The sequence below is a fragment of the Podarcis liolepis genome (assembly GCF_965112155.1).
Source record: "Podarcis liolepis genome assembly, chromosome: 1".
Lineage (NCBI taxonomy): Eukaryota > Metazoa > Chordata > Lepidosauria > Squamata > Lacertidae > Podarcis > Podarcis liolepis.
In genome coordinates, this window is record NC_139554.1 from 25,891,210 (window position 1) to 25,918,495 (window position 27,286).

General features: G+C 42.5%; 1 protein-coding gene across 6 annotated transcripts in view; it reads right to left on the minus strand.

Annotated features, from left to right (window-relative positions):
- The window catches only part of FLRT2 (fibronectin leucine rich transmembrane protein 2), a 98,445-nt gene that overhangs the window by 29,153 nt on the left and 42,006 nt on the right, over nt 1-27,286 (minus strand). Inside the window, exon 1 of one of the 6 annotated variants that reach the window (XM_083502046.1) lies at nt 16,038-16,174. The exons of the other annotated variants lie outside the window; for them this stretch is intronic. The gene's annotated coding sequence lies outside the window, so the exon portion shown is untranslated. Of the gene's footprint in view, nt 1-16,037; nt 16,175-27,286 lie in introns of those variants that run through there. 6 annotated transcript variants of the gene reach the window in all.

Consider the following 27,286-nt stretch of genomic DNA (forward strand, 5'->3'; position numbering starts at 1 on the left):
GTTTTTTCTATGTGATTAAAAAAAATAGATGTGGTTCTGCCTATGTGGTAATAGGACCAAAGTAAATTGCAAGGGGTGCCTTTTTTAACCTAAATTATCCATTTCACATGTGGCACAATGCATCTTGTTTTGAAAAATGGGGAGGGGGGAGAGAGGGAGCAGCCTTTTGTGTCTTTGCAAGCAAATTGGCCTCTACCTATAAATTATTCTGCCCTGTTTGCTTTTATCTAGAGAGAGGCAGGCAGCCTAGCAAAAATGTCTGGAGATAATTCGAAAAAGCTGCTTTCACTGGCCTAAGCGACTCAACTTTGCATCTGCAGAGACATAATCTTGACACTTGTGTATCATGTCGCATGGCGCTGCATTCCTAATGGGGGTGCAGTGTCAAGACACAGGCTGCTCAGCTGGGGAGCAAAGGCTTTGCACCCCTCCGCTGAAGGAGTCTAATGGAGCCACCAGCTTGTGTTTTCAGAAGATTTCACAGAAGTCTTCCTTTCACCCCCCAACACTCTAGCTTGGGACACGAGTGAGCTCTGCTGGTGGGGATGTTTTCTTTAATCATAACTTTGGAAGGAAGGAGAGGATTGAGCTTTTTCTCTTTTGAGCTTTGGAAGGCTTCCTTTGGCACTTCTGGAGCTCCTGTCTGAGATGCTTGGCTTACTAAAAATGACAAGTGTTACATACTGTGTGCTGAAATCTTTTCCACCTCAGCCGTATAAAGACCATGACTTTTACAGTGTTCCTTCACGAGGAGCTAATTTGTGGGTTTTGAGCATCACTTGATTAAATGCTCCTCCTGTGCAGTGTTTATTCTTAAAACTATTCTTGATAGAGTACTCTTGTGAGATTATATTTGCATTCCCACTGACACTACTTGAGGCTACTGAAAAGAGACCACTACTGGGTTCTTAGGTTTTCCTCAGAGAAACTCTTAATCAGCAGCAGGCAAACTTTACTTTTCTTTTCTGTCAAGGGATAACCTGTCAGGAATCACATACATTTTCTTTTTCTGGTGGGCAATAGTGGAGGTGCCATATACAAAATTGTTCTGTGTTAACTAATTCAGCATGGAGGCTACTCTGCTTCAATGTTCAACATGGCTGCCTCAAATATGAATCCCCAACCTTATGCAAATCTATTTAGAAGTAAATCCCACTAGGTTTGATGCAGTTACTCTAAAATTAGTGCACCAAGGATTTATGTTTTTTAAAAGTATAAGAGACCAATACAGTGGACGCTCGGGTTGCGAATGTGATCCATGTAGGATATACATTTGCAACCCGCAGCATTCGCAACCCACGTCTGCGCACGCGTGGGTTGCAATTCGGCGCTCCTGTTCCGGTACTTCTGGGTTTTGGCGGTCTGCAACCCAAAAAAACACAACCTGAAGCAACTGTAACCTGAGGTATGACTGTATAGCAACTCTTCTGGAAATTATTCCCTTCTGAGGGTGGGAGGGTGGGTGGGGTGGTGGGTGAAAGAGAGAGAGAGAGAGAGGTGGCAATTTGTGCACAGGCAGTTGGAGATGATGTCTTTTCCCAAAGTGATACAACCATTTTGGTAAACTTTTTCACTGAGTAAAGTACTGCCCTTTTCCAGTTGTTTGACAACACCATAGAAAAAAACGGGAAGGAATGAACAAGAAGGAATGTGATAGAATGGAAGAACAGCAGAGTTTCAGGAGCCAGTGAGGGCTGAAGAAAAGGCAGCCTTTGGGTCACAGATTGCCCATCTATGCTCTATATATTAGCTTTAGTGATATGACTCAACTGACCCAGGGACTGAAGTAACAATACATGTTTGACACTACAGGGGGAAAAGGGGAAAGAAACTGATTTTAATAAGAATAGAATAAGAATAAGAATAAGAATAAGAATAAGAATAAGAATAAGAATAAGAATAAGAATAAGAATAAGAATAAGAATAATATCATGATTTGATAATCAGCAGGGATGTTTTGGAACAAAATGGAGACTGTTGAAATACATATGCATGATATTTTAACCTTCTTAATAACTGAAATATCACCTGCACTCCTAGTAGCTCTTGGTGGGATTGAGAGGAGGGGTCAATCACCTTTCCAGCAGGACTGCAATAATTCTGACTGGAAGCATTGCCCAGAGCAAGCCTAATTTGTGGCATGATTTACTGCTGAATATCTGCAGCTTTTCCCTACAGGCCACATTTTCTTCTTGTGGACACACCTGCTGGATCTCCTGTTGGCTCAACTATCTGTGGGAGGCAGAATCACGAAATGAGGAAAATGAAATGCCTGGGGCCCAAATGTACCACCCTCAAGCAGAAAGGCTGCCACTTTCCAATGACTGCTGCATGTGCTTAACACCCACACATATCCAGCTTCAAGGCTGATGTTCCTGGCGCTAATTACTACTGCTCTTCTGCTGTACACTACAAACAGAACTGCATCCGACTTCCCACACAATCGAGGATATTTTTGCATATTCCTCCTAGTAAGTTCACTCCACTTTAGCGGGCATGACATATAGTTGCTGTGGGAGGGGGAGAAAGTCCAATTCATCTGAGTGGTCACTTAGAGAAAAATCAAAGTGACCTTTAAATAAATGATTTGTTTAGTTCTAACTGCTTATTCCTTTAAAGTGAGATCACCTGTTGCTAACCAGGAAATGCCCACAAACCCACAGTTTCTAACATTTATTGTGGAATAAAAGTATTTAATTGGTGGGGGAAGAAACTTGTTAAAATGGTGGTGGTGAGAAAGCATTCACCTCCCTTTTTTTTTTAAAAAAAGCATTGCACTGTAACAGGGTTTTGCTAATTTATATATACAGAAAATATTTTTTAACAGATATAAAAGTTTAAATAAAAAAAATTGAGGTGATAGAACGGTACCCTCCGCAAAGCTTATAGTGAATGTATGCTAAGGCACAGAGATCCTGTCATTAGGCAGGATGAGGCCACTGCCTCAGGTGGCAGAAGCCTCTGAGGAGACAAACCTATGGGTGCCCCGCTTGGCCCCTGCCTCTGCCAGTGGTGTACATGCACTGCTGCCATCAGCCGCTGATTTGGGGCAAGATGGCATCCATTTTGGGTGAGATTTTACCTGACATCATGTGAGATTGTTTCCTGCTTGGCAGGGGGTTGGACTCGATGGCCCTTGTGGTCTCTTCCAACTCTATGATTCTATGATTCTATGAGATCCTGTGGGGCATGCAAACTCTCACACAATTTTGGATCTTGCATGAAATTGGCACCATGGGCAGCACTGCTTCTCTGCCACCATGGAAATTCAGCAAGGTGTGCAGCAGTGGCAGAACAGGCCATGGTGGCAGGCTGGGGTGGCAGCAGCAGCAGCAGCAGCAGCAGCAGGGCAAGGCGGCAGTTCCCGTATTGCCTCAAGTGGTGAAAGGGGACACGCGACTCCTGCTGAGGTGCAATAGGTTTACCTGCCTGATAGATCACTACCCACATCAAAAGCCATACCACTTAAAATAAAGATGTGTCAGAGATTAGCATATTCCAGCAGCTTATTTGTAAATTTGTTTTGAAGAACAACTGCGATAGAGATATGGAACTAAGATATATACCTACAGAGTGTAACTCCTCAGGACATGCCAAACACTTTTACCCATATGGTATGCTATGACTGCAACCCCCTTTTTGCATCTTACCCCCTATTTTACAATATCTGAACTGCATTAGTGATTCATTTTCATTTCCTTACGAGCCATCCTCTTATCATCACAGGACGGTTATTAATTATCTCTTGGCTTTTCCTAACATCACAAAGAGTTAGAGAAATTGCAGCAGGAGAGAATGTTATTAGTCACCACACAAAAAAACAAAATATTGCTAGGTAAGGGGAGACAAATATAATATAATCCATTATGATAAAATAATACACACTCTTATTCCTGTTGCTGCCATTTCTCAGTTACAATGGTTTTTCAAATGCTATTTTAAACTTAAAAATAAAATAAAATGTACTTTCTGGTGTTCAGGGTTTTAAGTCTTATATAGTTCAGCACATGTTTTATTGCTCTTAATCATTGAGCCCTGGTGACCATGCTGAGATTTACTACCTCATTCTCTTCTTTACACATATGTGTGGTACATTATGGCCTGAATGCCCTTGTGGCATTAAACAGTTAAAGTACTAGTAGTTTTTCACAGTCTTGAAAGGCTGGCTGTTAAAATTTTGAATTTTATGAAGCCCAGCATTATTATTGTTGTTGTTGTTGTTGTTGTTGTTGTTGTTGTTGTTGTTGTTGTTGTTGTTGTTATGACCCACATCAACACTGTGTATTTTAACACCTTGTTCATTCTCTCCCTCTCTCTATCTCTATTGGTCCCTCCAGATGTCTGTTTTTACTGTTGCATTCATGATGATTTGTGCTCATGATGGTATCAGAATAATTATATGCAATCCCACTTTCACTCCTGTTTGTACCTGAAAAAGTTTTGGGGCAGACAAATTGCTTCACTTCCTGTCTCATTACAACTTCCTGTCCCATAACAACTCCCAACGTCGTCAACAAACTACAGTTCCCAGAATTCTTTGGTGTAAGCCTTGTATAAATGTAGGGTGTGAATGTGGCCCGTGTTAGTGAACTGTTGTAGAATACATTTGCAAAAAAAGAAAAGGGGCCAAACATTCTGGAGAGCCCACTACCGCTATTGAAATTGTGCATTATGGCTAACCAATACATATGCCGTAATTTTTTTTGACGAACCGGTATTTTTGGCTTTCTGTTTTATTTATATTTATAAACCACCTTCTCATAAGAAATATAACAAGGCAGTGTTCAACAATAATAACATCAGTAAAAGTAACATGTCAATAAAAAATGATGCATTTTTTTTTAAAAAAAGGCAAATTCCAAAGTCCTGTCTGAACCATAGAGTTTTCAGAAGACATCTAAAGTAAGTGGAGATGACTCAAGCCAAACTTCTATTGGCAAGGAGTTCCATGGGGCAGCGCCTGCAACACTAATGTTTAGACTGGCTAACCTTCGGGCATGGGGGAATGGCCAACTTTGCTCCATCAGAAGATCTCAATGATCAAGGTGGCACATAAGGAATCAGGTGGCCCTTAAGGGCCCAAGTTGTTCAGGGCTTTGTTAACACAAGAGCCATGAACTTAACTCAGTAGCAAATTGGCAATCAGTGCAGCTCTCTCAGTAATGGAGTAGGATGTGAGCAGGCTAGTCATTGCATTCTGGACTAGTTACAGCTTCTGGACCAGATACCAAGTCAGAGACCTACACAAAGCATGGCTCTATGTTGCTTTAAATGCTCCCTTCGTTGATTTTGTGTACTGTTACCTAGGTGAAGTACCTAGAACAGAGATTGCGTTTAAATAATAAATCAAATAAAAAGAAGTCATCACCAAACTGGGTGTGTATGGAGTGCCCAGTGTACAATTTTTCCTCTACCTGGCATTACTGAATCAATGCAGGTTTGTTTTTAGACTTCAGTGAAGCCAAAGTGTCATGTTCACTTTATAGCATATTTGGCAGGACATAGACAGAGCCCAGCCAAGAACTGAATCGGTGATAAGACAGCAAATGCCTAACCTCTCCCGTAAGGATTCTGGTTTATATACACTGGCAAAATTAACTCCCTTATTCATGCATGCTCACCAGCAAAGCCAACTTCTACAGATATAGGCTATTAAATTGCCATTCTGTTTGTGTAGTTCAAGTTCTGCAATTCTCTTGCACTCCAATCCAAGGTCTTTGTACTGAACCAAACTGTCAGGCTCACAAAGAAACAGAAAAAAGAACTTGACAGCCCTCCCCCCTAAATTTCCCTATCTCTTTCCAGGTCTCTGACGTTGTATTAATGTGATTTGCTGCCTGGCCTACCACCAAGACCTGAGTTCTATTGGAAAGGCCAGAGTTATCCATATACAATCTCACCATGAAGAACGGGGTAACAGGAGTTTTGACATATGTGCTGTGTTTCCTTAACCCCAATAGGCCACCCACTATGAACAAGCACAGTGGTTTCTCCTCAATATGCCTTAGATGTCCACATACTATAAAGGCATAAAACCTTTCTACTGCTACCATTATATCCCATGGTTGATTTAACCCTCCTCCTTCAAGAATAGAGAAAACAGCAAAAAATTAAATGCCCTACCTAATCTATGCATGCGGCTCAAAAGACAGAAATTTTAGACCTTTTGCGAACTGAAGGACATGAAAGAATCGAGTTTGCTTCATTCCTCCAGCTTCAAAACTTACTGCACACCATTTACCCACAATGCCTCTGTGCTGCCACAATTTAAGTTTGCTTCATCTGGCCCATTACTGCCTCTAGTCACTAGTTCAGCATCTTCACAGGCTCACCTGACACAGGTGGAAGTAGAGCACTTGTTAAGCAGAGAGGGAAACGGTACTGGGACTGAATCTGATATTTCCTACCCCACCCCAAAGAATTAACATGCTCTTTTTCCACGCTTTTGTTTAAACAGTGAACTTAAGTAAGAAAAGGGTAGCTTATCAGCACTCTGATAGTGCTGATGTGTTTAGCTGGGCTTCAGAGTTATCAGCTATGATACAACTCTGCCAGGTTAAACTGAAACCTAGGAAACAAACTGTTACAACTTTGAATCTTTCAAGTCCAGCAGGGTCAGAGCATAGAGGCTTTTTTTTTCTTTTACCAACCATAGGACATTGCCACTTGAGCCCAGTTGCACTAGTGTAGAAAGCTCATTGATGAGGGCCTGAAGAACTATGGAGCTAAGTCTGCAATAAACCCTTCCACCTCAACTTCTGAAGCCTGTTTCGGTCAGTCCAGCACCAGGAGATTGTGTGGAATCACCCAGCTACTTCCACAGTTTTACACATTTTTTAAACTCAAGTGGCTAAAATACAACAAAGGAATTTTTAAAAGACAATGCTCAAACGTCCTGCCTCAAGCCATCCTCAGTTCGTCCTGCCTAGTTCATGATGGGGAGGAGGCAGGTGTCTGCATGCACACGTACACTTTCTTTTGCAAGTTGGAAACAAAACAAATCTTATTTCCTTGTTCTGTGATTCCTCAGAGAGACTATCACATGGTCTGTTCCAAATGCAAACAAATGCCAGTACATGCCCCATCCCACGGTGACCTTTTGGGCACCCGGAGAAGTGCTACAAAACACACACACATACACACACACAAACACACCTTCTTGTATACAAGAGGGTGAGAAAGAAATTCCCAGTCAATGCAATTACCTATGGATATTGCTTGAATCCACTACTGGAGAGATCCCACAGGTTAAATCAATGTTGATTCAACAGTCTGGGTTTGTTATTATACATAACCAAGTAGTTTCTGTTAGAAACAGATGAATGCTGGAAAATAATTTCCCTAATAGTGATAATAGTTATTATAGGTGCAAATGATTGCTGGAAAATAACAACAACAACAACAATAATAATAATAATAATAATAACCCCTCCCCAGCCCATAAATTAATACTGACAATGCACTGCTTGACATTCACTTTCCATTTTTGTTATGTCTCATGTCAATTCCTCTGTCAGCTTGAGCTGTCCCATTTTCCTGATGACATTAATCTTTTGAGATAGTGAATTTCAAAGTTGCACATTCACATACCGTGAAAAGCAAATATTACACTTGCAAGCAAAATATTCCCATCAAAGATACTTGTGCAACCTTTGTCTGGCAACAGACTGATCACAATGTGCATTACCGAACAAAGCATCTTGCACAAATAAGCTGTGCATAATTCTCTGCCTTCCCAGAGGCCTGTTGAGCGTCCATCCAGGGTTCAACCATCTATTTTTATGGGAATAGATTAATGCTGAATGATAAATACATTTAGGACTTGATAATTTACCTGCTAATCTTACCCAGCCTCAACATAATATCCTAACTGGTACCATTTGAACAACATGGCAACATCTCTCTCTGTTACCATTCCTTCTCTCCCATTCCCATTATAGCCTCATCTTTTCTTTGCTACTCCACCTAGTTGCTACCATATATATACAGCCTATTGATTTATATAATTGCTACCATATGTGCACATAGTGCGCTAGGTTGTTTGTTTGTTTTTTGCCTATTTTATCTAGGCTGAAGCTCAATAAGAGCGTAAGCTTTGAAAAATAATGTCACGAGAAAAGCCAAAGGGCAGAAGATATCCTAAGAATATCCTAAGCTAAGAGCTTCTGTTGCTGAAGGTAAGCATTAAGTAAATATGACTGATCATCAATCCAACTGCCCCACTTGGCCCTCCAGTGAAATATTTACAGTAACATGATCCCACCCACTCCTTGGACAACAGAAGGTAAAATGAAGCTAAACAGCATCCTCCATTAAACTACGCAGCCAGCCTGTCCCAGATATCTTACTGCAAGAGTAATGAAAGCAAACATGATAGAGTATCCTTTGCTGGCTTGTGTTCAATGAGGCATAACCCAAGACTGAAAGGGAATGTGCTTAGCAACACTCTTGCAATACAGGATTTTGTCACCATAATCTAAAGAGAGCTTCAGTAGTATATCCATCTAGACTGATTTTTTTTTTAAAAAAAATCTAATTCTAATTATTTGTTTAAAGCAGAACCTAAGGAGAAAGCCCTCATATTTGCACACAAACCCTGCCACATCTCATTTTTCAAGTGGCCACGTTTTAGTGTATCAATATCAGATTTGCCTAAGTAAATACAGTATCCATTTGCATGGGCAGGTTTGGGATTTGTGCATGGCAAATTTTGCCTGCAGCGTGCTGTCTAACGAGACAACTGTCACCGCAGAAACTGGCTAATTTTCTGGTTCATTTGAGATCCCATCACTAGCTGGATGGGTAAGGGGATTTCTACCCACAATAAAATGAAACGGCCACCTCATGTCTCCTATCGAGGACAAACGGAACCCTGCTCTGCTGCCAGGTAGGGCTTCTAACTGATCCTCAGGACATCGTTCTCAGACAGGTAATGTTTAATTACCACTGTAGAACAGAGTTTGAAGACAATGCAGAGACAAGGTAGCTCTCCCATATGCTTTATGGCTGCAGATAATACATATAATTTTGTCCAACGTGTGTTCTGTGATTTGCAATCATGCCAGAACTGTGTGCTGCTGTCCTCCAACTACAAAAACTCAGTGTATAAAAATGTGTGTATTAGGGCATATTTCTCAAAATTGCATACATATATGCATTATATTAGGTGAGATTGCTTGCAAGAATCTGTATATTCAGCAAAATGGCCCACAAAATGCTTTTAAAATAAAGAAATAAATCACAACTGATGTGGAAATGTGGCAAACCGAATTTAAGATTGTGAGGAGGGATTGAAACCAAAATAAACTGAAGCTGGCTGGTTTGTCTATCCCTACCTGTGTTCTGAAACAAGCTGGCAGCCAGTCTGGTTGCTCCCTAGAACTGGCCCCAGACAACAGCATGTCATCCTTACTAGGCCCAGAAAGGGCCCTTTCACCTGTCTTTTTATGCTTCTGAGAGATAAAACAACTCTTGCTGTTCCTTCGCATGCCTCACACAGCCAAACTCAGCAGGAGATAGAGCATAGCTTTATGGAAACTGAACCACCACCACCGTGAGATAAGATGAGCTTTGTGCTATGAGGAATTTTGTCAGGGTGATGACAAAGGAGAAATATTAACCTCACCCTTTTCTCCATGTACCATGATTTCAATCCTGCTACCACCCCACCCTGTTACTTTTTAATTTTTTACATGCATGCAATTGTTCGCACACAATTAACTGAACACAGCTAATTGTAGTTATGATACGGATCTCTGCCCCAAACAGATGCTGGTTAGGCCTGTTATAGGCAATGAGATGAGCTCTAATCCTCCTTGAGGAAGCTTCTCTCGCCATCTGCCTGAACACTTGTCTTCAGCTTCCAAAGAGCCTCTTAAAATTGACTTGCCTTCAAATTATTTAGTGCACGCAAATGGGGCGTAGGCAGGAAGGCTACTACTATTTCTGTAACGGAAGTGGTAACTTTTCTCCTTGCTTCTCTTGGAGTCTCTACCAAAATAAAAATAAAAAAGGAAAGTGTCTGGCAGAGGAAAGAGAGACAGGCTCACGGAGAAATATGCATCTGTAACACAGATTCTAAAGTCATAGAATCATAGAATCATAGAGTTGGAAGAGACCACAAGGGCCATCGAGTCCAACCCCCTGCCAAGCAGGAAACACCATCAGAACACTCCTGACATATGGTTGTCAAGCCTCTGCTTAAAGACCTCCAAAGTAGGAGACTCCAGCACACTCCTTGGCAGCAAATTCCACTGTCAAACAGCTCTTACTGTCAGGAAGTTCTTCCTAATGTTTAGGTGGAATCTTCTTTCTTGTAGTTTGGATCCATTGCTCCGTGTCCGCTTCTCTGGAGCAGCAGAAAACAACCTTTCTCCCTCCTCTATGTGACATCCTTTTATATATTTGAACATGGCTATCATATCACCCCTTAACCTCCTCTTCTCCAGGCTAAACATGCCCAGCTCCCTTAGCCGTTCCTCATAAGGCATTGTTTCCAGGCCTTTGACCATTTTGGTTGCCCTCCTCTGGACACGTTCCAGTTTGTCAGTGTCCTTCTTGAATTGTGGTGCCCAGAACTGGACACAGTACTCCAGGTGAGGTCTGACCAGAGCAGAATACAGTGGCACTATTACTTCCCTTGATCTAGATGCTATATTCCTATTGATGCAGCCCAGAATTGCATTGGCAATTGAGTTCATGTCTCTGTGCCCCCCGGGCTTTAACCACTAAGCAACACTTCTTTTCAGGCTCAGAAATCTACACTTAGAAAAACTTGGCCCTTTATGCTTGTAGCTCAGCTGTATTCCCGCTCTCCTTTCTTCAGCCTCTTGTACCAACCTCACGGCAATTCAATGCAAGTGGAAGGCAGGGAACTGGAGTCCCGGTGGGGAAGGCGCTGTTATGAAAGCCCTGGCCGAAGTTCCTCTGTTTACTGGAAGAGTGCAAATGGGGAGTGTGATTTAGAAGGTCACGAATAAATTAATGTATGGTTGTCACTGGGGAACAGCAATACTGGGGAACAGAAAAAGGGAATCAATTCATGGAATTCAAGGAGAGCCCCACAATCTTTGCTGCTGCCAATTATTGATTATTGTTTATTTGATTCATTTCGCTGATTTGAAAGGCAGGTACAGTGTTATCTCGGGTTAAGAACTTTATTCGTTCTGGAGGTCTGTTCTTAACCTGAAACTGTTCTTAACCTGAAGCACCACTTTAGCTAATGGGGCCTCCTGCTGCCACCAGAGCACGATTTCTGTTCTCATCCTGAAGCAAAGTTCTTAACCTGAGGTACTATTTCTGGGTTAGCAGAGTCTGTAACCTGAAGCGTATGTAACCTGAAGCATCTGTAACCCGAGGTACCACTGTAAAGCAATGCACAGCCTGCATGGCACCAGTCCATTAGCCTGACACGAAGGTTTTGTGATGATGGTGGTGATAGTAATAGTAATAATAAATATATACTTATTATACCCCACCTACCTAACTGGATTGTCCCAGTCACTCTGGGCAGCAAGCAGAAGGTCCCACTTCACTGATTCAATTGGTGACACTGGCTCTGTTACAGGTGCCACAAAATACCCATTCTGCATCTGTAAGAATTTGCACTGTGGAACTCCCTGCCTATTGATCTCAGGCAGGTGTTTTTGCTGTACTCTTTTCAGCACCTGCCCAAAACATTTTTGTTTAGGCAAGCCTACCCAAATGTTTGGAAAGTTGATGCAAGTTTTAATCTGTTTTTAGTTCATTGTTATTGTAACTTTTTGAAAGTCTTAAGCTGTTGTTGGCGATTTTCCGTATTGATAACTTTATTGCTTTGTCCATTTTTGTAAAACACTTTGAGGGTTGTTTCTAAAAGCAGGTGATGTATAAATAAAATAAAATAAATAATCACACACTGCCCCAGAATGATGTTACAGACGATGAGGCAAAGCAGATGAAACAAAATGGTGTCTGGGCTGTCGGCATAGTTGCTTCTGTAACCCGCTGCAGTGGCAGCATAAAAACGAAAAGGAAGCGGGGGAGAGAAAGAAACTGTGGGATTGTCACAGCTAACAGGGAGAAGATGGAGAAAATCAGTGAACTAGTGCACGTGTTCTTTCCCTGCTCAAAAATAGCATGAAGAATTTCGAGAAACCATCCACACACAGTCCTGTTCTCAGCGTATAATGAATCTCATGTGGTGCCTGAGCTTGCAACACTGTAAAGCTAAAAGAAATGTTGGGAGTAGCTGGAGTTGCCATAAACAACTGCAAGATACACACTGAGACATGCATTTTTATTCCAGTAAGAACATGCCTCAGGTAGATGGTGAATTTACAGGTATTGCTAAGCTAGTGCCTGCAGGCAAGAATTTGGGTTCTGTTCATATAATTACCCGATATTCAGCTTAGCCTGCCCCAATATTTAGGTAAGCTTGCTCTGTACATGGCGGGAGGTCTTGCAACAAGAGGAGCAATTTCCTTATAGGGCAGTTTCTGGTACCTCCCTAATTATTACAACTACTATTACAATTGATTTATTAATTGCCTTCTAAACCACCATCTCAAGGTGATCTGCACAAGATAATTAAAAAAACAAAAACGACACATACAGTGCCTTTAAAACAAGACTAAAACCACTGCAAGTGGGCACGTGGTAAAGACCCATGTATCCAACTGGGAAAGCCTGTCGTAACAAGAATGTCTTCAACCATTTCCAGAAATTGCAGACAAATCATTAAATTATGAATAATTATAGTTATATTAAACTATTATTAATTCCCGTAAATGTGCCAAGTCCTCTGGCCGTAAAGGCTGAGTAACAAATAAACTCGCCCATTCCCCCTTTTCTTCCTTTCCTGTCTTCTTTTCATATTTTCTACAATGTATTGTTATTGTAACTTTTCATGGGCTTGCAATCTTATTAAACCTGAGGGCCCTATGCGTCCATATCCAGCTGATTTACTTGTCAGCTCTGCAAAGAACAACTGCTGTAGCTTTCAAATCAGAGCTAAGGTCTCAGAAAAAGAAAGGGAAACTTTCCTTTAAAAGCCAGTCTTGGGGGAAAGTTTTTGCTGTCCTTGCCTCTTCTTCCCGTCTGTCTGCTGTTTGACCTATTGTTGATTGTAAGCTTCATGGGATATGAACCTCAGTGGCGTAGCGTGGGTTGTCAGCACCCGGGGCAAGGCAAGTAATTTGCGCCCCCTAACCCGTGGATTTGCGCCCCCTAACCCGTGGATTTGCGCCCCCTAACCCTAACCCCCAGATGTTGCGCCCAGTGCGGCCGCCCCCCCCTGCACCCCCCACGCTACGCCACTGATGAACCTCTCCTTTTTTGCTTTTGAAAACACTTTAAAGCACCATATTTAGTAATGGCTATGTAGTACTGCTGCTGCTGCTGCTGCTGCTGCTGCTGCTGCTACCGATTAGACTACCACCACCAACAGATTAGAAGCATTTCTAGTCTTGAGTATATATTCCAAAAGTTCAAGAAAATGCCATTTAACTATCTGAGAGAGCCTGAAATGTGCATCTTGCAAGCTTCTTCAGAAGCCAGTCATGCAAATGTGTCTGGGCAGTAAAGATAAAAGGGGTTTGGATACATCTGAAGGGATTTTATGTAGGGTTTATGTACGGAATTCAATGAATATTTGCCACAGTTCCTTTACGGCACCTTGCAATTTCTACTCTGAGGGCCAAATTCCTTGAAGGAATGCTCTGTGCAATTGACTCAGAGAGTCTGAATTACAAAGGTTGGCATTACCAATTAAAATTTATGGCTGTGCTCCAGAATTTAAGAAGCAGAGCTTAGATGACGTGTGTGTGTGTGTGTTTTACTATATCCTGGCTTGGGAAAGAAGGGTGTTTGTGGGTGGGGGTAACCATATGCTTTTCAAAGTCCCCCCTCCCCACAAAAGGATAATTGGTTTCAGATTTTATGCAAAGAGGAGGATTGTTTATCATTTCCAAAGCACTTATAAGTTATAACCTTTCCATTTCTAAGGAATGAGGATGAAATGTAAAGAACAGATTCAGATCTCAGTTGCAGAGGTGTACAGTAACAACAGAATAATTCAGATCAAAATCTGTTCCAAAGTGCCTCCTGAATCAAAGGAACTTTTAAGTAACTTTTAAAGTGTATGCCTTGGGCTCCAGGAGGCATTTGCTGTATAATTACAAATAAAAGCTAAATTGTTTCTATAGGACCTGTTTTTCTCACTATCACAAGATAGAAATCACTGAATGAACAAGAACCACGGTATCCAATGAGATTTCTCCCAGATGTTGTTGGACTCCAACTCCCAACAGCCCTAGCCAGCATGGCCAGTGGTCAGGGATGATGGAAGTTGTAGTCCAACAACCCCTAGAAAGCATCACATTGGCTCCCTCTCCACTAGAACTTCTGATTTGTTTTCTCATTCAAGGGATGAATCAGAGTTTGAAATGAGATGAAAGGCCTGACAAGTTCAGTGAATCACAGCTCACCTTTTTTGAATCCTGGGAATAGCAATCATAAGCATAATAAATGGTTTCTTGATTCCCATGGCTTACACAGTATAGAATTCCATGGATCTAAAATAACCATCAAAGGAGCAGGGCCACAATACTTTGGAGTTCCTCGCTAATGCAAGCAGACTTTGAGAGCTGGCAAAGCATTGTGCCTGAGATCCTGAGCTATAAGCCAGTTAAGTTCCCCATTCAGATCTCACCTTTCCCTCAAAGTTGCTTGGTAGTCATAGGCGGGATGTGTCCCATGCCAACACCTGATCTGAAACGTGGTGATAGTAATCCTGATCTACCTTTACATGATTGTTGTAAGGATTATTGAGATAATGTATGTGAAGCGCTTTGAATAACTGAAAGTGCAACCTAATTCCTTGGTATTATCATCATCATTATCATCTCATCATTACCATCCTAAAATGGCAACCTTGAGTCTGCTAATAAGCTTCTGGTAATTTACCCTTATAATCTCCCCTGTGTGATGGTTAGCATACAGAGAAGGTACAACAGCCGGGAACTTATTGAATGAGCCACCCAACTAAACGAGAGCTTCTAGCTCACATCTTCAGTTTGCTTTGCTTGTGCAAGGAGAATCTAACACAGGGTGTGTATTCAAGTAATTTTACAGAGAGGGATCTGAAATACTATAGACCAACACAGTAGGATGTAGTAGTGCAGTGCTAACTCCAAGGTTATGAAAAAACAAAAGCATCATATTTTCTCTATCCCCTGCACCAAATAGCCATTGATTTACTCATCAGCCACACATGGGTATGGCATACACAGATTTCCACAGCAGGGGAGGAACACATCAGAAAATATTTCTTTTATTCCTTTCAATGCACAACTCTCTTTCCTGGCAAAGAAAAGTTCCCTATGCCCGCGGTCTACATTGTTACTCATCTTGTACATTGCTTATATATATATTTTCCTTCCTTTTGTAAGTAAGCTGCAGGGTTAGCACCTTCTAGCAACTTTTTCCTGTCCTGAACATGTACACAGCTCCTCATCACTTTTGTTACCTTCCTCTGTTCCCCTATCACACAGAGAGAGGTTAAATCTGACAAAAGCAGGAACTGCAAACACAACACTCTCAACATAGCCATTCATTTCAAAGACTTGCTGAGTCACGATCAGGTAATTCTTTTCAAGATACCAACTGATCTCTTACCATAACAATTTGCCACCCCAAAATCTGTAATCTGATACATTTTTGTGCATGCTAGTTGCCACGGTCTTCTAGACTACGCATCTAGATTCTCACTTTGCATTCAAGCTTTCGCTTCACTTTATTTCTCTTGCCTCTGTTCACATCAAAACCCAACAGCCCTCATTAGTGTTAAATTGCATCAATGCCAGTGTAGCCAATCACATCACGCTATCTCCTGAGTCCATTCTACAATTCATATCATATAACTCCACAATGATTATGATGATCTTGATGGTTAAAAATGGGTTGGTTCGTAAATTTTCTCTGTCAGTACAATAAAAGAAATATGAAACTGCAACAGAACCCATATTAAACATTGGAGAGCAAAGGAATGAAACAATCACCTCTTCCTTTCTTGGGACCATTTTGAACACTGTGTGTAATAGGCTTGAAAACATATTTTGATGAAAACATCTAAAACTTGCTTCCAAAACCCAGATAATTCTGGAAGGCAATTATGACTGCACCAAGGTATTCTTTAAAGACCTGAAAAACAAAACAAAGGCAATGGGTTCAGCCTCTTCTAAAGGATGCTTAAGTAGTTAATTCGCTGTTCAAAATGAACATTTAGGCTGAAGATTCAGCTAGTGATGCAATGCACCATCAAACACACTATAAAATCTAACAGCCCTCTTTTGATTTCAATTTGATGAAAGGATAAAATATGACTATATGTTGGGAAGAAGCTTCTCACAAGGCTGGTTGGCAGAAATCTCTGCCTGACATTTCTTCTGTCCTTTCATTGTTTTAGAAAGTCGGTGGTTTATTTATTTATTTATTTATTTATTTATTTATTTATCTATCTATCTATTTAAATAATCATCTGCACCATGCCTCAGAGAGGTTTTATTGCTTTTTCTCCTCAGGGGAGAAAAAAAATGGTTCTAAGATATCCTTGGAGACAAGGTCCTCAGTTTGAGGTTTTAAAAGACCCCCTTTTAACTTGGACAAACTATAGAATTGCTACGTTTCTCAATTCATTACCTGCAAGACATGAGCAATGTCGACTTAAAACATCCATGAGAATTGCAGAATATGTTATGAGATTAGGAGGTGTTGAAAGGCTTGTTCCCTCTGATGACCCAGAAAGCCAGGAGGATCCAGGCAGTAATGAAAGCAGGATGGTAAACCCTTAAGATAAACAGTCTTTTGAATGGGTTCCCATCAATTGCTCAACTGCTGTTCTTTCCTCTTGGCTCTAGATATGGGGCTTGGATACTCCAACTATCTGGACATTTACTAGTTCATATGATGCACTAGAGTACGAGGAAGCAACACTACTCAAAACTGTTAAGCAATGGCCCTGTGTTAAGTTGGAACCTCTGGCTTGTGGTCCTTTTCCCCAATTTACAGAGCAGTAGTACAGTGCAAAACTAGAAAAAGCCTTTGGTTTGAGATGAATTGTGCCCAAAGCCACTGTGCTTTCCTCGCCTGTGACTAGCACAAATCAAAGTTGCCCCCTGCGTCTCTGAGAGAAACACATTCATGATGTGTCATCTGGAAATAGAGTATCCCTTTGATTCATAATGGTTCAGAACAGCACTTCCAAGTATTTTTCTTTCCCTTGAACATTAAAGCAAGCAACTTTAGTCGGGTCCCCTTAGATTTCAGAACTGAGCCAACGTTTTGTGTTGTCTTTAATATATGGCTATTTTGCCAAGATGGTATCAAAGGAACAGCACTGAGAAAACAGTCTGCCACCCATCCTTTTCCACCCCATCCCTCCAGAAGATCCTCTGAACTAAAAGGGCAGCCAGCCTCTCCCTGCTTAAGATAATAGTAGCATTTATCACCCATGGTACATCGGGCATCTTTGCAAACATTAGCCATGGAGTTGATAGCCCAGTAGGAAAACAAGCAATGGATAATTAAAACAAGACCAAAACTAAGAAAATACATAAAAACAGCTGTAGGCTGACATTCATCTTGGATGCTCCTCCACTGAAATATTTAGGATTTGTGTCGCCTGACACCAGTAGCTTGAGACAGCAGTAGAGATTAGCGTGTGGAGTCCAGTGGGAATTATATGTTATATTTGGCTGTCAGAATGATAGCACATAGAGCAATTCCCATAATGAGTTTGGCTTAATGAAAGGATAGGGAAACTATGGCCTTCCAGTTGCGGTTACAACCCGGACCTATTTTTCCTGCCAGAACTCACCGGAACGCAGTACAGTGGTACCTTGATTTACGAACTTAACCCATTCCAGAAGTCCTTTCTTAAACCAAAGCGTTCTTAAACCAAGGCGTGCTTTGCCATAGCAGCGAGGGACTCAATTTACAAATGGAACACACTCAACAGGAAGCGGAACATGTCCTGCTTCCAAGGCAAAGTTCACAAACCAAAACACCTACTTCTGGCTTTGCAGCGTTCTTAATCCAAGTTGTTAATAAACTAAGCTGTTCTTAAACCAAGATGACACTGTACTGACCAGGGGCGATTGAAGGCGTCATGACACTCGGGGCAGCAAACAGCTATGTACAGCACATGCGCTGTACATAGCGGTTTGCCGGTGGCGCTGCTCCAGCGCCATACGGACGGTGCCAAGATCCTCCGTTCACAGCTGTAGCAGCGACGGAGGGATCCCACCACTGTCTGTATTGCGCTCGAGCGGCAAACCTCTATGTACGGCGCATGTGCAGCATCGTTACATACAGCACATGCGTGCGACACTACACATGCGCTGTACATAGCGGTCTACTGCCGGCGCTGGGATCCTCTGCTTGTGGCTGCAGCCACGAATGAAGGATCCTTCACATGTGGCTGCACCGGTGCGATGGCTGCTTGAGCCCCCGCAAGCCCCTGCGGAGTGCCTTCTTGTCACCCCCCCCCCGACACGGCACCTGGGGGCAATGCCACTGGTACTGGCACCTGTCAGGTGGGCATCATTGCCATTCTAGGAGAATGCAAGAGGTAAGTTCTAGCACCTCTTTTTCTAGAAAAATGGCACTGGTTACAACTCTGATCGTTCCTGACCTTTGGCTATCTTACCAGGACCTGATGAGAGTTGGCCCTTCATGTTATTGTGAAAGGCCCACCAGGCACAGTTGCCACCTCCAGGGTTCCCTGAGTGCCTGGGCACCCACAAAATTTTCACTGTGGGTGCCTGGCCTCCACTGCTTGCTGCCTTACCTCTGACTCTCTGGTGCCACCGCAGCAGCTGGGCTGGGGCCTCTGCATGCCCCACAAGTCCTCTATTGGGGCCCGCTGGGGCTGCGGATGTGCTTCTGGGGTGCATCTGCAACTATGTGAGGCCCCAACAGAGACAGTGGAGGTGGAGACTCTGTCCTGCCACGGCGGCAGAGGGTGGCAGCCGAGCAGTGCGTGCATGACATGACATCACTGGGCATTCACAGTCTGGGGCCCAAGTGGGCACCTCTGGCCAAAGGTTTCCTGTTCCTGGTGTCCTGAAAATTATACTGAGGTTAATGGAGGGACAGGTATAAAATAATACCTTCCCTACATATGTACTGTTTCTCTGCTGTACCCTATTCACTATATATATTTGGAGACTAGCAACAAATTCGCCAGAGTGGTGCATGCTCTAGTTATCTCCCGCTTGGACTACTGCAATGCACTCTACGTGGGGCTACCTTTGAAGGTGACTCGGAAACTACAGCTAATCCAGAATGTGGCAGCTAGACTGGTGACTGGGGGCAGCCGCCGAGACCACATAACACCGGTCTTGAAAGACCTACATTGGCTCCCAGTACGTTTCCAAGCACAATTCAAAGTGCTGGTGTTGACCTTTAAAGCCCTAAACGGCCTCGGCCCCGTATACCTGAAGGAGCGTCTCCACCCCCATCGTTCTGCCCGGATGCTGAGGTCCAGCGCCGAGGGCCTTCTGGCGGTTCCCTCATTGTGAGAAGCAAAGCTACAGGGAACCAGGCAGAGGGCCTTTTCGGTAGTGGTGCTCGCCCTGTGGAACGCCCTCCCATCAGATGTCAAAACGATAAACAACTACCTGACATTCAGAAGACATCTTAAGGCAGCCCTGTTCAGGGAAGTTTTTAATGTATGATATTTTAGTGTTTTTTGGTTTCTATGGAAGCCGCCCAGAGTGGCTGGGGAAACCCAGCCAGATGGGTGGGGTACAAATAATAAATTATTATTATTATTATTATTATTATTATTATTATTATTATTATTATTATTAAATTGATAATGACTCTTTTCCTGGTGGCAAACTTGACAGCTGAATGAGCCTTGGAGTCACAAAATGAAGCAAGGGGGGAAGTCATGACTGTAATCCTTGAACCACTTTCTTCAGAACTATCACATCAACACAAGACCACTCTACAACAAGGAATCTAATGACTTTGATAATGAATGGTGCAGAATCCTATTGTTAGGTTATGCAAGGAAATACAGTGGTACCTCGCAAGACGAATGCCTCGCAAGACAAAAAACTCGCTAGACGAAAGGTTTTTCCATTTTCGATTTGCCTCGCAAGACGAATTTCCCTATGGGCTTGCTTCACAAGACGAAAACGTCTCGCGACTTTGTTTCCTTTGTCTAAAAACAAAGACATGTTTTGTTTATAAAGTTAATTTATTTTCCCTTCAATTTTTGAACTGCTCTTTACAGTATGTGTGACTTTAAAGAGCAGTTAATAAACTGTTGTTGTACCAAATTTGGCTTTGTTTGGACTTTTTTTGACCATAGGAACGCATTAATTGAATTTCAATGCATTCCTATGGGATTTCGTGATTCGCAAGACGAAAAATTCGCTAGACGACAAAACTTGCGGAATGAATTAATTTCGTCTTGCGGGGCACCACTGTAGTGGAAATAGACAAAGGGCATTATTGTGGTAAGATGGGGAAATCTGTGGCTCTTCAGATGCTGATAGACTACAGTGACTACCACTGACCATGATGTTTGGGGGTGGTGAGAGTTGATGCAGAATATCACGGGAGGTTCAGAGTTTCTTTATCTCTGGGAAAGTTCTGGATCAAAATAATGTTGAAATATGGTTTCAAAGGACAAGCCCCCCCCCCCCACTTTTGCCGTTGAAAAATTGTAATAAGAGCTTTATAAAAGGTCAAATAACTATATCTGTGACTAAGGGAATGAAATGTTACCGAGTATTTGAGTGAATGCCAAAGTATCTGCGCTGCCTTCTGAAAATTAGCATACCGAAACAGGAAAGTCAGGTCTTACTTCTATAAATGCAAAGTATTTACAGCTCTACCTCTTATACCTCTTTCTCAGTAGTCTAGCTATGGAATAGTCTAGTCATGCAGTAAGAGTTGTAAAATATTGCTTGTTCTTTAGTATGTGTGTGTGTGTGTATTTCTTAAGCCAAAAATTAAGTTCTACACATCACCTAAAAATGAAGAAGATCAGCAGTGTGATTTCTAGTACCACCATGGAAAGCTCACATTCTCTAACCTGGAACCTTGCAGCTATTTTTGATTACAACTCTCACCAGCCCAGACCATTGGCCATGCTGGCTGGGAGTGATGCGAGTTGTAGTCCAACACATCTGGAGGACTTCAGATTGGAGAAGGCTGGTCTAGCTACTTAGAAAATTAAGCCTTAAAATGAAAATGTGGTGAAACCCTTCATGAACAAAAACAGCAAAGAATTTGCAGGACACTGAGCCCAACATTTCTATAACTCTTCTCTATCATTTAGGCTGCATTCACATGTCAGCTTATTCTGGTTTTTTTGCCATTTTCCTGTCAATTTTTGCATTATATTTGAGCTTTTGTGTGACATATAAGCCTCTTCCAGACATATAGTGGAATATAGCACAAGTTTAGTGCTCATTCCCCTGTTATTTGTAAGCAAAGTATTTCCTAGAAGCAAATGATACAGAAACAGATGCTAAGCTTATGATATATCCCTCCATATTTCTAGAAGGTGGCTATGCTGTTCAAAAGGGCATATACAATGTGGAAATTAACAGTTAGGGACACGTCAGGAAAACAGAATAAACTGCTATTTGAATGCAGCCTTGGACTGTGTAACCAAGTAGATTCTGCTGCCCAACCACCCAGAGCCTACCATTCTGACTAGCAATAACTGACATTGCATTTTTGAGTTTTACTCTTTATCAAGAGCCAGTTCATATGCTACACAGAAAGGAGTCCATGTTTCCCACTGGGAGTACACCCAATGGGGAGGTTCTGTCAAGTCCATCTCTTTGATGAGGACATCTAGTCAAAGCCTTCCAGCCAACTTGTTGGTCACACTCATTCCTGAAGTGTTTAGGTATGCACCTCAGAACCTAATAAACATAACAATGTAAGAAGAGTCCTGCTGGTTCAGACCAAAAGTTCAATTTAGTCCAGCACCCTGTTCCCACAGTGGCAAACCTGATGTCCGTGGGAAGCCCTTAAGCAGTACCTGAGCACATCAGCACTCTTCTCACTCATGCTCTCCAGCAACTGGCATTCAATGGAATACTGCCTCAAGTAAACAGTTATAGGAACATAGGAAACTGTTTCATAGGGCCATCATAGGGTGTATCCTGAGAACTGGTCTATCATCAGCTGCCTTGCTGTTACTAAGTAGTTCCGTCTGTTAAACTCTCAAGACATAGGACGATGCAGAATGAAGTTTCGTTTGTTACACTTTTAAGACACAGGATGATGCAGAAGGAAAATATCAGTATGAAATGGCATTGCCAACAGGAACTGTATGTTGTAATCTTTGGACTTGACAATCCTTGGACTTTACGACAATAACACATATAGAAGGTTAATAGTAATATGATATGTTATTGCCATCAGGAACTGTGCTTTGCCATTTTTTGATATGACGATTAAATTACAGTTTCATTGCATATAATGTTATGTTACTTTATAGCCAGATGTGTGTGTGTGTTGCAGTGCTCTAAACATGATTTATGTAATGAGGCAATCGTGGTGTGTGTTGTCATAGGGCTATCTAGCACAGGGCTGTCAGCAATGACTGTCAGCACATCTCCAGGATTCCAGACACTGGGTGGAATTCAGTGTCCCACTATTATAAGTTCCATCTGCTCAGGCATATCAGGCTGTCCAAAAACACAATCCTCTGCCCCTCCCTCTGTACACTATCCTTGTGGTTCTCCTGGCACATACACCCTGCACCAATTGCAGGGTAGCAGATGTGCAGTGGGGGGGGGATGCAGAGGAAGAAAAGGCCAGATATGGAAGCCCTTGAGCAGGGCTTGTGCTGACATGGTTAATCAGGAAGGTTTTTTTGCATCTGTACTTGGAGATGCCTGGGATTGGACCTGAGACCTTCTGCATGCAAAGCAATGCTTTGCCACTAAACCATGTCCCTTTTCCATCACAACTGCTCATCACTGATAGGCTTATCCTGCATGAAATTGTTTCACCCTCCCCCTTTTAAAGTCATTCAGGTTGGTGACCATCACTATCCTCATGGGAGCAAATTCAACAGCTTAACTCTGTGCTGTGTGAAATACTTCCTTTTGTGTGTGTTTGTGTGTGTGTGCCCTGAGTCTCCCAACATGTGTGAAAAAGCCCTCGGATGAAAAATCCACTTTCAAGTCATGACTGAAATAATGCAATTGCCTAGATTTGATTGTAAAGTTTGCATTTGTTCAAAACCTGTTGACCTTTGTATTCATTGGGGATTTTTAATGCAAGCTTTTAAAAAGCAGCTGCCAGTTAGGAGTCTGTTCTTGGGTTCATTTTAATACACTGGGAATAATATTAATGATAATAAAGGTAAAGGTACCCCTGCCCATACGGGCCAGTCGTGACCAACTCTAGGGTTGTGCGCTCATCTCGCTCAAGAGGCCAGGAGCTGGCGCCGTCCGAAGACACTTCCGGGTCACATGGCCAGCGTGACGAAGCTGCAACTGGCGAGCCAGCACCAGTGCCGCACACGGAAACACCGTTTACCTTCCCGCTATAAAGCGGTACCTATTTATCTACTTGCACTTAGGGGTGCTTTCGAACTGCTAGGTGGGCAGGAGCTGGGACCAAATGATGGGAACTCACTCCGCCGCGGGGATTTGAACCGCCAACCTTACAATCAGCAAGTCCTAGGCACTGAGGTTTTACCCACAGCGCCACCCACGTTCCTATTAGTTTCAGCCAGGGAGGGCGGGATACAAATTAAAGTTCATTATTATTAATGATAATAATGAACTTTAATTTGTATCCCGCCCTCCCCGGCTGAAACTGGGCTCAGGGCAGCTAACATCAAATATATAACATTGGTATAAGATCAAGCAATAATTAAATTACCTCCTAAAAAACAAGTCAGGGTCAAATTAAAATCTAATTAGATGGCTTTCCTCAGGATTAGGGTTGGGAACAGTCAATGCTCATCAGGCCCAACTGTTTACGCTGTTCTTATATGGGCCTGTGAGAAAGCTGGGAGGCCTCTTTCATACTAGTTCTTATACAAAAATAAAACACCTTCTTTCTGATCCGCTATTGCATTGGGGGGTGGGTGCTGTTCTTTGATACATTTTATAGCTGCTGGATTCCCCTTGTTCCATTTCTGCTGTCCTCCGTGTAGTTTATAAGCCTCAGATGGGCTGAATAAGCATACCTGCCACAAAAAAAATTCTACCACATGGACACGAACAGCATTTTACTTTTTTGCATTTCTTGGGCCTGAAACAAACATTCTGCAGCCAGCCAGCCAGCCAACATCTTACAAGACATGGCGGCTCCTGCTTCTCCACTGCTTCTACTCCCACTTGGGCATGTCCTTTAACTTCAAAAAACTTCAAATATGAACTGGCTTCAGTGCTGCGGGAGTCACCTTATCGGCATCCACCATTTCCAGAGTGAAAAGTGAGGGACAATGAATGAAAAGCATTCAACTTCTCAAATTATTATACATCAAAGTGATCTAATACCAGCCTCTTCTACCGAGCCTCACATTGGCTTCCACATCACTGTCTAAAACAGAATTTCTGACCTGGGAACAATGCGTGGAATTCAACACTGAGTTCATCCAATCATTCTGTCTATGCAAGAATTTTAGCTTTCCAGAAAGAACAATCCCTGCTCTCCTCCCCACACAAGCTGTTTTTTTTTTGGGGGGGGCTTCTCCAGACCCCCCCTCAGCGAATATTGGTGTGCACATGGGCACATAGAGGGGAGGGGGAAACCCTCATTGCACAAGTGGAAGTTCTTGCACAGGACTTCAACTGATGGGGCTCATTAGGTAGATCCCACCCATTTTTATTTTTAAAATTAATTTATATCCCACCCTTCCTCCCAAAGAAGTCCAGGGCAGCAATATCATGTATACTACCTGGATGTTAGAATAAGAAAACATTAAGTGATTGGATGGCTCAAATGATTGGTAAAAAGGCTTAAGGGACCTTCAGATTCAGAGTACTGCCTGTAATCTAGTTTAGGTTTATAATCACCATCTAGACATTGTGATGTTTTGACAACAACTCAATGCCTTCTGTGAGATGAGTAGGTGTGAAATCTCATTGCAGTTCTTACACCATTGGTTGAGTAACAGAAGAAGACAATCACCTATTGTAAATGAAAGATGTAATCAAAGATGTTAGCAAAGTGGGGATAATTCTAAGGTGATGATAAAGTTTGTGAACACTAACAACTGCAGCTGAAACTACATCCCTCTTCCATTCCTCTTCCCACAATACCTGAGTTTTGTTAAACAATGACTACAATATTGCAACATGAGAAGAAAATCCTGGGTGATTAGCTTCAATGAAACACTCTCTCAAAGTACAAAGAGGCGGAGGAAAGTTGGATGTCCCCCCTAAGGACTGCAGCCATCAACACAGAAAGAATGCTGGCTCCAGGCTTTGGACAAGATGCCCTTGGATGAGACACCTTCGCTAGAGCACCCTTCCCTCTTTGCAGCTGCTGTGGCTGTTCATCTGTCCCACCACTGCCTAATCACTTGCCAGGAAGAGTTTTTGGCTGAGAGGGTGAGCACGTGATGGCACATCCGTCTGTCTGTCTCTCTCCCCCCCCCCCAAAAGGAAAGCATGTGTTGTGTGAGCAGGTGGCAAGGGTGAGGGAGAAGGGCAGGAATTATTTGCCTTTCCAGAGGGCTCTGCTTTAGCAGTTGCCTACTTATGCCAACCCATGACATCAGCTCTGGCCACAAGCCTCATCTCTGCTTCTATTCCCTCCCTTGTAACAACAATGGGATGGTATCAGCCAGTGCAGTGTAGAGGCTAAAGTGTTGCACTAGGACCTGGGAGAAGACTAGGGTTCAGATCTCTGCTGACATAAAGCCCTCTATGTGACCTGGGTCCAGCTGCAGTCTCTCAGGCTAACCTGCACCACGTGGTTATGGCCAGGATTAAAAAGGGGGAGCATGAGAAGTGTATACAATATAAGTAGATAAGAAGAGTCTTCTGGATCATCGAGTGCAGCAACCTGTTTTCAGAAAATCAGATGCCTGTGGGAAACCCGCAGACAGGATCTGAGCGCATAAACACTCTCTCCTCCTGTGGCTTTTAGCAACTGTCATTCAAAACCATTACTATGGAGGCAGAGCACAGTCATCAGGGCTAGTAGCCATCGATAACCTTATCCATGAACTTGTCTAATCCTCTTTCAAAGCCATCTACGTTGGTAGCCATCACCATCCCCTGAAGAAGTGAGTTCCATAGTTTATGCACTGCATGAAGAAGTACTTTTATCTTTATTCTGTCCCGAATCTTCTAGCATTCAGCTTCACTGGATGTCCAAGACATCTTGTGTTCTGTGAGAGGGAGAAAAGCTTTTCTCTATTCCCTTTCTTCATGTCAATCCTAATTTCATACATTTCTAACTAAAAAGTCCCCAAATGCTGCAAGCTTTCCACACTGAGGAGTTGGTCCATTCTCTTGATCATTTCCTGAACCTTTTCCAACCTCTACAATATCCTCTTTGATACCAAGTTTCTTTGAGGAAAGGTGGAATATAAATGTAGAAATAAACGAATGAACACATAAAATCAAGGGATAGTCAGTGTATGATGTCACATCACCAGGCTTGGAGCTTCCTCATTTCTGACTGCAGTGATGATGTCACTTCATCTGCTTGACTATTCATTGATACAGCAGAGGGGGAGATAATTGCCATTTCTGATGCAGACCAGTGCTGGCCCACCAATATGTGACTCTATAGGCATCTGTGCTAAGGTGGAACCTAATACAGAGGAGTGCATTTGGCTGCTAGAACGAGTTAAAAGGGGATAGTGTCAATGAAATAAAGCAAAACTTCATTTGCCCTCAGAAATCCTTGATGCTGATTTGTAGAATAGGTTCAGATCAAGCACTGTGTAAATATCACCCTGAAACGAAGATGGTGTGATAGCATGGTCCAGTGACAAAGCACTGCTACATCACGTCCCCGCATGACTGAATAACAAAAGGCTTCATGAATTGCAGCACTGACTTTATGCTTAACTGCCTCTTTCCGAGCAAAAGAAAAAGGACACATTAACTATATAGATGTATGCATTTTTATGACTATCTTGAATATCAGGGGAGGGAGAACCTCGTACACCTGTTTTCATTTCTGACAAACAAGATAAGAAGCAGCACAACAGGTATGGAAAAGACAAGGCTTGCAGCTTGCTGTACATTAAGTGGGATTTAACTGAGCAATCATGGCTCAGGGTTTTGTTTTGTTT